Here is a 10,674-nt window from a genome sequence, read left to right as displayed (position 1 = left end):
TCAGCTCTTTTCCTGCCACAAACCAGCCTGTGTCAGAATTCAGAAACAACCCCCCTGAAAGTCGACATGCTAGTGTCCCTAAGAGCTTCCTTACATGCTGATCTCATGGAATGTGTAACTGACATACATACACACACTGACTTACACACACTGACTTACAGTACATGTAAGTGTGTGTATTTATGTCAGTGTGTGTGTATGTCAGTGTGTGTCAGTGTGTGTATGTCAGTGTATGTATGTCAGTGTATGTATGTCAGTGTGTGTATGTATGTCAGTGTGTGTATGTATGTCAGTGTGTGTATGTCAGTATGTGTATGTCAGTGTGTGTGTACTGACATATACACATACTGACATACACACACTAACATACATGCTGATATACATGCTGACATACACACTGACATACATACACACTGACATACATACACACTGACATACATACACTGACATTTAGGTCAGTGTATGTAGGTCAGGGTATGTGTGTCAGGTAGGTCACACAACCCCACTGCCCAGCCAAAAAAACCTGCGCCACTCCACCGCGCCCGAGGAACTCTTGAAAAAAATTTAAGGTCTTGTGAAACCCCTGCTAAAACCAATAACTTGGTGAGTCAGTGTGAAAAATGCTCCTTACATTAGTGGGACTGTGGGAAGAATGCCTCACTTATAGTGGTGGTTAGATGGCCACCATTATAGGCCTTTCACACGGGACGGATCCGTGATGATCTGCCCCGTGAACCTCCGCTTGCTCAGCAGGGATCGCTCCTCTGATCCCCGCTGAGCCGGCGGATGGGGGGATCAGATGAACACGGACCGTCTGTCCGTGTTCACCCGATCCGATCTGCAGACGGATGGAATTTTTTTTTTTCTGTCTGCAGAATCGGAGGATTGCGGACCCGGATGAGATCAGGTGTCAGCGGATGTTCATCCACTGACACCCGCTATCTCATAGGGATCAATGTTTGTCCCTTTTTCATCCGTAAACGGATGGATGAAAAAGCGGACATACGGTCCGCATGTGTGAAAGGGGCCTTAGACAGCTGAAAAGATCATTGGAGTCATGCTGCTGGCTCTGCCAAGTAGTGTTGGCCCTTAACTAGTTGCCGACCAGCCGCCGTTGTTTTACGGCGGCAGGTCGGCTCCCCTGCGTGAGAGCCCAAAGCTCGACGTCGGCTCTCTCGCAGGCCACTAGGGACGCGTGCGCTCGCCCCCGACTCCCGTGCGCGTGCCCGGCGGGTGCGATCGCCGCCGGGCACATGCGATCGCTCGTTACAGAGTCCTGTCAGGGAGAGAAATGCTGATCTTCTGTTCATACAATGTATGAACAGAAGATCAGTCATTTACCCTAGTGAGTCCACCCCCCTACAGTTAGAACACACCCAGGAAACATACTTAACCCCTTCCCCGCCCCCTAGTGTTAACCCCTTCACTGCCAGTGGCATTTTTATAGTAATCCAATAAATTTTTATAGCACTGATCGCTATAAAAATGCCAATGGTCCCAAAAATGTGTCAAAAGTGTTCGAAATGTCCGCCATAATGTTGCTGATCACCGACATTACTAGTAAAAAAATGCTATAACTTTTGCGCAAACCAATCAATAAACGCTTATTGTGATTTTCTTTTACAAAAAATATGTAGAAGAATACGTATCGGCCTAAACAGTGGTCTCAAAGTTTTAATTAAAAAATAAGACAACAGTAAAGTTATCCCCATTTTTTTTAATATTATGAAAGATAATGTTATGCCGAAGAAATTCATTCCCAATATGTCACGCTTCAAAATTGCGTCCGCTTGTGGAATGCAGACAAACTATTAAAATCTTCATAGGCGACGTTTAAAAAAATCTACAGGTTGCATGTTTTAAGTTACAGAGGAGGTCTAGTGCTAGAATTATTGCTCTCGCTCTACCAATCGCGGCGATACCTCACATGTGTGGTTTGAACACCGTTTACATATGCGGGCGCTGCTCACGTATGTGTTCGCTTCTGCACGCAAGCTCGTCGGGACGGGGTGCGTTTTCTGGCTCCTAACTTTTTTAGCTGGCTCCTAGATTCCAAGCAAATTTGTCAAACCCTGACTTACACCAGTGCTGGTGGTAATAATGCGCTCGCTGACACCAGTACTATTGTTTTTGAAGTTTGAAAGTTTGCATGCGGTCCCCCATGGCATATGAAAACTTGTCTTGTGGCCCTCAGGTAATTTGAGTTTGAGACCCCTGGCCTAAACTGAGGACATTTTTTATTATATATTTTTGGGGGATATTTATTATAGCAAATAGTAAAAAATATTAATTGTTTTCAAAATTGACGCTCTATTTTTGTTTATAGCGCAAAAACTAAAAACCGCAGAGGTGATCAAATACCACCAAAATAAATCTCTATTTGTGGGGAAAAAAGGATGCCAATTTTGTTTGGGAACCACGATGCACGACCGCGCAATTGTCAGTTAAAGCGACGCAGTGCCGAATCGCAAAAAGTGCTCTGGTCTTTGACCAGCAATATGGTCCGGGAGTTAAGTGGTTAAAGGGGTTGTAAAGGTTTGTTTTTTATTTTCTAAATAGGTTCCTTTAAGCTAGTGCATTGTTGGTTCACTAACCTTTTCCTTCCATTTCCCTTCTAAATGTTTTTTTTTTCTTTGTTTTCTTTGTCTGAATTTCTCAATTCCTGTTCCTCCTCAGTAAGCTGTTCTGGCTGACTAACCACCGCTCGGATGATGGGAGCAAGCTTACTGAGGAGAAACAGGAAGTGAGAAATTGAGACAAAGAAAAAAAACATATAGGGCCAGATTCACAGAAAAAGTACGCCGGAGTATCTGCTGATACTCCGGCGTACTTTCAAATTTGCTGCATCGTATCTTTATTTGTAATTCACAAACAAAGATACGACGGCATTTGGCTAAGATCCGACAGGCGTACGGCTTCGTACGCCTTCGGATCTTAGGATGCAATACTTCGGCGACCGCTGGGTGGAGTTTGCGACGTTTTCCGCGTCGGGCATGCAAATTAGCTGTTTACGGCGATCCACGAAGGTACGCGCGTTCGTCGCATTCTCTTACGTCATCGCCCAAACACGTTGGGGCGCCGTAATTTCGCGCAAAGCACGGCGGGAAATTTCCTAACGGAGCATGCGCAGAACGTTCGGCGCGGGAACGTGCCTAATTTAAATGGTACACGCCCCATTTGAATGAGGCGGGCTTGCGCCGGACGGATTTAGGTTACGCCGCCGCAAGTTTACAGGCAAGTGCTTTGTGAATCAAGCACTTACGCTTAAAACTTGCGGCGGTGTAATGTAAATGACATAAGTTACGCCGCAGCGCAAGTACGTGAATCTGGCCCTTAGAAGGGAAATCGAAGGAAAACCCTGGTTGAGAACGACTGATTTGGACAATATAGAATCACCAACTCTGTGTGCTCTGTTCTTTTTGTCACTGTATTTACTGTCAGGGCATGTTCATGCAGCAGGGCCTAATTTGCTCCTAATACTTCCCTTCCACTCCCATTCTGAACCCTGTTGTGCAAAGAGTGAGAAGAGGCTGATATCAAGATAGATTCAGATACTTGTGTTTATTGTGTGTAAAGATGCATGAAATTGTTTCTAAAACATTACAAATCATTACAACATTACAAAACTGCTTTTAATATTTTTTGATGTGACTGTAGACTTCAGACTTGTCAACTACATTTTCTGTTCCCCCTGTTTTTATCAACACACCCAAATGCCAGAACTCATGATTTTCAGTTTTGAAAGTAGAAGCAGGATACAACTTTCACAAGCTTCCTTTCAGGGAAAATAATTTTTTCCTGGCTAGGATCTGAATATGAGTGTTTGAAGTAGATTATGTAACAGAGCTCCAGGTCAGATGTTAGATAAATAAAATAAAAGCACACTATGTTCAGCTATTCAATGCAATTCAATTCTTCTCATTTAGAATGTTGTACTTTTTTTTCTATCGATTTACTATTTTATTCTACTGATCACATCGTCTTGTCTTTTTTTATATAAATTACTTTTTTTTTATATTAAAAAACATACATATCAGGATGGAAATGTGATATTGAACATCTGAATATAGGAACTAGCTTAGTAGATAGCTGACCCTAGTTGATAAATGTATTTTATGTTTATTGGTTTTCGATTATTGTAGTAGTGCATATGAATATAGTTGATAGGATGTTTTATGTGTGTTATAGTTTATTTTGGAAATAAATTATACATTTTAAACCTTTTTCTGTGTCTTTATATTTGTGCAACATGTGTGCAAAGGGTAGTTAATTTACTAAGGAAGCGGAGCATGTTGACTTTTTAAATTGAATTTTATCTACACAAATTACATTTTCAGTTAACCACTTCCTTACTGGGCACTTAAACCCCTTCCTGACCAGAGGACTTTTTGCGATTCGGCACTGCGTTGCTTTAACTGACAATTGCGCGGTCGTGCGACGTGGCTCCCAAACAAAATTAACGTCCTTTTTTCCCCACAAATAGAGCTTTCTTTTGGTGGTATTTGATCACCTCTGTGGTATTTATTTTTTGCGCTGTAAACAAAAATAGAGCGACAATTTTGAAAAAAAAAAACATTTTTTTTACTTGTTGCTATAATAAATAGCTAAATTTTTTTTTTTACGTTTTTTTTTTTTTATCCTCAGTCTAGGCCGATACGTATTCTACATATTTTTAGTAAAAAAAAAAAAAAAAAATCGCAATAAGCGACTGGTTTGCGCAAAAGTTATAGCGCCTACAAAATAAGGGACAGAATTATTATTTTTTTTTTTTTTTTTTTTTTACTAGAAATGGCGGCGATCTGCAATTTTTATTGGGACTGCGACGTTATGGCGGACACATCGGACACATTTTTGGCGCCATTCACATTTATACTGCAATCAGTGCTATAAATATGCACTAATTACTGTATAAATGTGACTGGCAGGGAAGGGGTTAACACTAGGGGGTGAGGAAGGGGTTAAATGTGTACCCTAATATTGGTGTTCTAACTGTGGGGGAAGGGGGGTGACTGGGGGGGTGACCGATCTGTGTCTCTATGTACAAGAGACACAGATCCGTCTCCTCTCTCCCCTGACAGCACCGCTGTCTGCGAGAGCCGGGAATGAGAGATGATCTCATATGTAAACATATGAGATCATCTCTCATTGGCCGCACAGATCGCCTAGGAAACGGCCGCTCCGATTGGCCGTTCACGGCGATCTGTGACTGGCTGTGTCCAAGGGACACGGCCAGCACAGCAGTTCCCCGCTGCGCGCTCGGGAGCGCGCGCGGGGAACGTGCAAGGGGGTGGCCGTAAAAAGACGGCCTGTTAGAGATTGGGAGCCGCGCTGCGGCCGTACAAAGTCGTACGGCTGTCAGCAAGTGGTTAAAGGGTCACTAAAGGAAAACATTTTTTTTGCTGAAATGACTGTTTACAGGGTATAGAGATATAATAGTTAACTGATTATTTTTAAAAATTATTAAAAATAAATAAAAAACAATCATATAATGTGCCTGCAGTTTAGTTTAGTTTTTGCTGTTGTTTCCTGGTTCTCTGATGTACAGAGCCAGAGAGCCAATAGATGTCAGTGAAGGTTTTGCAAAACGAAACAGGCTTGGTGCTGAGGGGTTTTAATCACACCTCCTTGATTAGTCACCACAGTGAGAAATCTCCCAGTACTGTGGTGATCAGGAAACAGACAACCAGGAAGTGTACAGCAACATCAAAGCAAAAACGAACAATGAGAACATGAAACCAGGACTGCAGTAAGGTAAAGGAAGCTATTTAGCTAAAAAAAAAAAAAATTCCTTTAGTGACCCTTTAAATTAGTAAATGAGGTGAAGGTGTGCTGACTTCCACCTTCAATAGCATCCATGTAGTGAAGATTTCTTCAGAATCCAGCTGTCTGCACAACAAGGGAGCATACTTCATTAGAGGTAAGGTTAGCTCACTAAAACTAGAGAATTGTTTTTTTCCTGCCAAACTTCAGCTTTAATGAACCTGCACACTGTGCATTGCACAGCTGCTTGTAGTCCAACTAAGGAATGTGCAGGAAAGACAACATTGCAGCTGAACTCAGTAAAGCCTAGTTGACACGACCAATATCACCCAGTTCAACAAAAACAGCCTGCTTCTGTCGAATGGGCATGCAGGAAAACCAGCATCGGATCGGCATCCAATCAGCACTGGCAGCCAATGGCTGGGAAATGGTGTGTTCTGGCAGGGGAGGGGGGTGTTAGTACAGAGATCTTGCTGCTGAGCTATTATGTTCATTGGATAGTTAGTACACATAGGTGTGCGCAGCCTTTGGCATTAGGGTGTGCACCCCAAAGCTCAAACACACTTTACCGATCACTCACCATGTTCATTCAGAAAGGGAAGGGGCCGGTAAGTGGCATATTTACTGGCCCCTTCCCCCACTCATCCTAAAACATCCACAGCAACAACCGGTGGGAGATTTGCTATAATAAATATCCCCAAAAAATTATAAAACATTTTTTTTCCTCAGTTTAGGCCGATACATATTCTTCTACATATTTTTGGTAAAAAAAAAATCGCAATAAATGTTTATTGATCGGTTTGTGCAAAAGTTATAGCATCTACAAAATAGGGGATAGTTTTATGGCATTGTTATAATTTTTTTATTTTTTTACAAGTAATGGTGGCGAGTAGCGATTTTTATCATGACTGCGACATTATGGCGGACACATCGGAAATTTTTGACACCATTTTGGGACCATTGTCATTTTCACAGTAATTAGTGCTATAATGCACTGATTACTGTGAAAATGACACAGGCAGTGAGGGGGGTTAACCACTAGGGGGCGCTGAAGGGGTTAAGTGTTCCCTAGGAAGTGATTCTTACTGTGTTGGGGCGTGGCCTGGCATGACACGTCACTGATCGTCTGTTCCGCTGACAGGGAACAGACGATCAGTGACACTGTCACTAGGAAGAACAGGGAGTGGTTTGTTTACACTTACCTCTCCCCGTTCTTCATCTCTGTGACCCAATTGCGGGACACCGACGGCGATCGGGTCCCGCGGGTGCGATCGCGGAGCTCAGGACTGGGTCTCGAGCGCGCCGGCGCGCGACCCCCTGGCTGGGCATCTTAATGGAGACGTACAGGTACGTGAATATGTCAGCCGTGCTGCTCTGCTGACGTATATCGGCGCAAGGCGGTCCTTAAGTGGTTAAAAAACAATGACTTTCCTTTGGTAACAATGCCAATCATTATTTATGCAAACTATAAACAAAAAGGCATAAAAGCAAAGTTTAAAAATGTATTTTTTTTATTGTCCAGTGTTAATGTACAAAAAAAGTGTAAATGTTATTTTCGAATTTGTCTGGTTTATGACAGTAAAAAAATGTATTTACAAATAAAATAAGGCTTTTTTTTATTTTATTATTTTGTGCTTTTTCTTTGGTGAAACTGAAAAAAATAACAAAGAAAATAAAGAAAACAATCCCAGTTTCCTTTTAATCTATGTATCTATTAGGGCCCTGGCCATTATCAAAATGTATATTGCAAAGGACCTTGCTGATCCACTTTAAAACAAATGTCATGTACCTTTCAGATTACCTCCTTATTATGTATTGGCAATTCATTGTTATACTGTATATAAATTTGAGATCCTGCAAAGCCTGTCCATTTAACAGCCAGATAAATTGGTTCCCAGGTCCAGCTGGATCACGAATGTATCCTTGTTCTTGAGCCAGCTGGCCCTGCAGCTAGAATGTGATTCTTGGATATGAATTTTTGAACATGCAACAACAACTTATAATTAAAAATGATGAAAAATAGAAATTAAATGGAAACACTATACTTCCCTTTGACCCCTTCCTGTCCACAATCTGACTATTAATGTTCCCAGACAACATGCTTCATGCCAGAGAAAGGTTAATATACACTACATTCTCCTGAATGACTCTTTGGGGTTTATTAACCTCCCTGGCGGTATGATTATTTCAGAAAAAAGGTGCTGAAAGCGGTACCATTATTTGCAAGGAAATTTGGCGTTTTATACTGTAGGCCTGTAATTCTTAGGAATAACTCACTTAAATCTGACCAAACAAGAGTCTAGTAGGCATCCCGGGTATGACATTTCTTTTAAAAACAAAATGATAAATTATAATATAATAAATAATTATAAATAATTATAACAAGTATTAATATAATTATAATAAAAATTATTCAATAATGTAATCAACTCAAAATCACTGAAATTTGCTCAGTTGCAGAATTGTCGCTGTCATTACTTTTATTTTTTTATGACGAATTTCCCCACAAATCGCTATCGCACAATTCTGCAAGTGATTATAATTTATTATCGCTGTTTTCTAGCTGCTCTAAAACCATTTTTGACATAAAGGGACACTTTTGGTTGCTATGGACAATCTACAGTTTGCAGGCAGAAAGAACAGTTTTTATTATATAAAAGAACATGTAGGACACTGGGCAGACCACTAGGGACAAAGGGGGTGTGTATTTTTTACATACAGTACTGTAATCTATAAGATTACAGTATACTGTATGTAATGTGTTTGTTTACGTTTTTGAATTTGGCGCCGTTCTCCGCCCCCGTGCGTCGTAACGTCGCAGGGAACGGAGATCGGCGGCACAGGAGGACACTGTGTGAATCGAGCGAGGTTAGCGCTTTTGGTATAAAAATATCACCCCGAGTCAGACTCGGGAATACCGCTAGGAGGGTTAACTAAAGCTAAAGAGTGCCAAATTTGTCTAATTTCAGCATAGAAAGCAATCAGCTTCTAACCTCAGCGTGTTTAATTAAGCTTTGGCAATAAAACCTGGAAGCTGATTGGTTTCTATGCAGAATTTTGCACTCTCTAGCTTTAGTAAATAAACCCCTTTGTGTGGCTGTTGTTTCTCAATCCCAGATGTCATTTACATATAGTTACATAGTTACATAGTAGGTAAGGTTGAATAAAGACAATAGTCCATCCAATTCAACCTGTGTATGTGTATGTGTGTCAGTGTTGATAATCATTTCCCATATCCCTGTGTATTGTGTTCACTAAGATGCACTTCCAAGAGTCTTTTAAAAAATATCAATACTCCCTATGGATACCACCAATTGTGGAAGAGAGTTCCATATTCTTATCACCCTGACAGTGAAAAAAAACTCTGCGCAGTTTGAAGTTAAACCGCTTTTCCTCCAATCTCATTTTGTGGCCATGTGTCCTTCTACACTCCCTGAGACTGAATCATTTTTTCCCTAGGCTGGGATCACCATTAACCTCCCTGGCGGTATGATTCTGTCTGAAAAAACATGCTGAAAGCGGTACAATTATTTGCAAGGAAATTTGGCGTTTTATACTGTAGGCCTGTGATTTTTAGGAATAACTCACTTAAATCTGACCAAACAAGAATCTAATAGGCATCCCGGGTATGACATTTTTTTAAAAACAAAATTTTAAATTATAATATAATAAATAATTATAAATAATTATAGTAAGTAATAATATAATTAAAATAAAAATTATTCAATAATGTAATCAACTCAAAATCACTGAAATTTGCTCAGTTGCAGAATTGTTGCTGTCATTTTTTTTTTTTTTTTTATGACGAATTTTCCCGCAAATCGCTATCGCACAATTCTGCAAGTGATTATAATTTATTATCGCTGTTTTCTAGCTGATCTAAAACCATTTTTGACATAAAAAGACACTTTTGGTTGCTATGGACAATCTACAGTTTTCAGGCAGAAAAAAAGGTTTTTATTATATAAAATGACATGTAGGGCACTGGGCAGACCACTAGGGACAAGGGGGGTGTGTTTTTTTACATACAGTACTGTAATCTATAAGATTACAGTATACTGTATGTATAGTGTTTGTTTACTTTTTTGAATTTGGCGCCGATCTCCGCTCCCGTGCGTCGTAACGTCGCAGGGAACGGAGATCGGCAGCACAGGAGGACGCTGCGTGAATCGAGCGAGGTCCCGCTCGCTCACACAGCGGGGTGACATCGCTGGATCCAGGACAAGGTAAGCCAGCGCACGCTGCAGGCTCTGCATGTCTACCCCGAGCGTGACTCGGGGTTACCGATTTTGGTAGAAAAAATCAACCCCGAGTCACGCTCGGGGATACCGCCAGGGGGGTTAAGGTATTTGTAAATTGCTATCATGTCCCTTCTCAAGCGTCTCTTCTCCAGCGAGAATACATTTAGTGCTTGTAGTTGTTCCTTGTAATTGAATTAATCCTCCAATCCCCATATTAATTTTGTTGCCCTTCTTTGGACTCTCTCCAGCTTCAGCACATTCCTTCTGAGGACTGGTGACCAGAACTGGACAGAATACTCCAGATGTGGCTTGACCAGAGGTTTATAAAGTGGCAGGATTATGGTTTTATATCCCCTTTTTTATGCATGCTAATATTCTGCCGGATTTTTTAGCTGCAGCTTGACATTGCATGCTATTGCTTAGTCTGTCTTCTACTAGAAACCCCAGATCTTTCTCCATCCTTGATTCCCCCAGAGGTTCTCCCTCTAGTGAGTAGTTTGCATTTGTGTTTTTAGCCCCCCAAGTGCTTTACCTTAAATTTCTCCACATTAAACCTAATTTGCCATGTAGTTGCCCACTCCATTATTTTGTTAAGGTCTTTTTGTAAAATTCCTATATCCTGATGTGATGTTATTGCCCTGCTTAATTTTGTGTCGTCTTATGATGTGTTTGT

The sequence above is a fragment of the Rana temporaria genome, chromosome 7 (assembly GCF_905171775.1).
Source record: "Rana temporaria chromosome 7, aRanTem1.1, whole genome shotgun sequence".
Taxonomy (NCBI): domain Eukaryota; kingdom Metazoa; phylum Chordata; class Amphibia; order Anura; family Ranidae; genus Rana; species Rana temporaria.
This window is presented reverse-complemented; position numbering follows the sequence as displayed.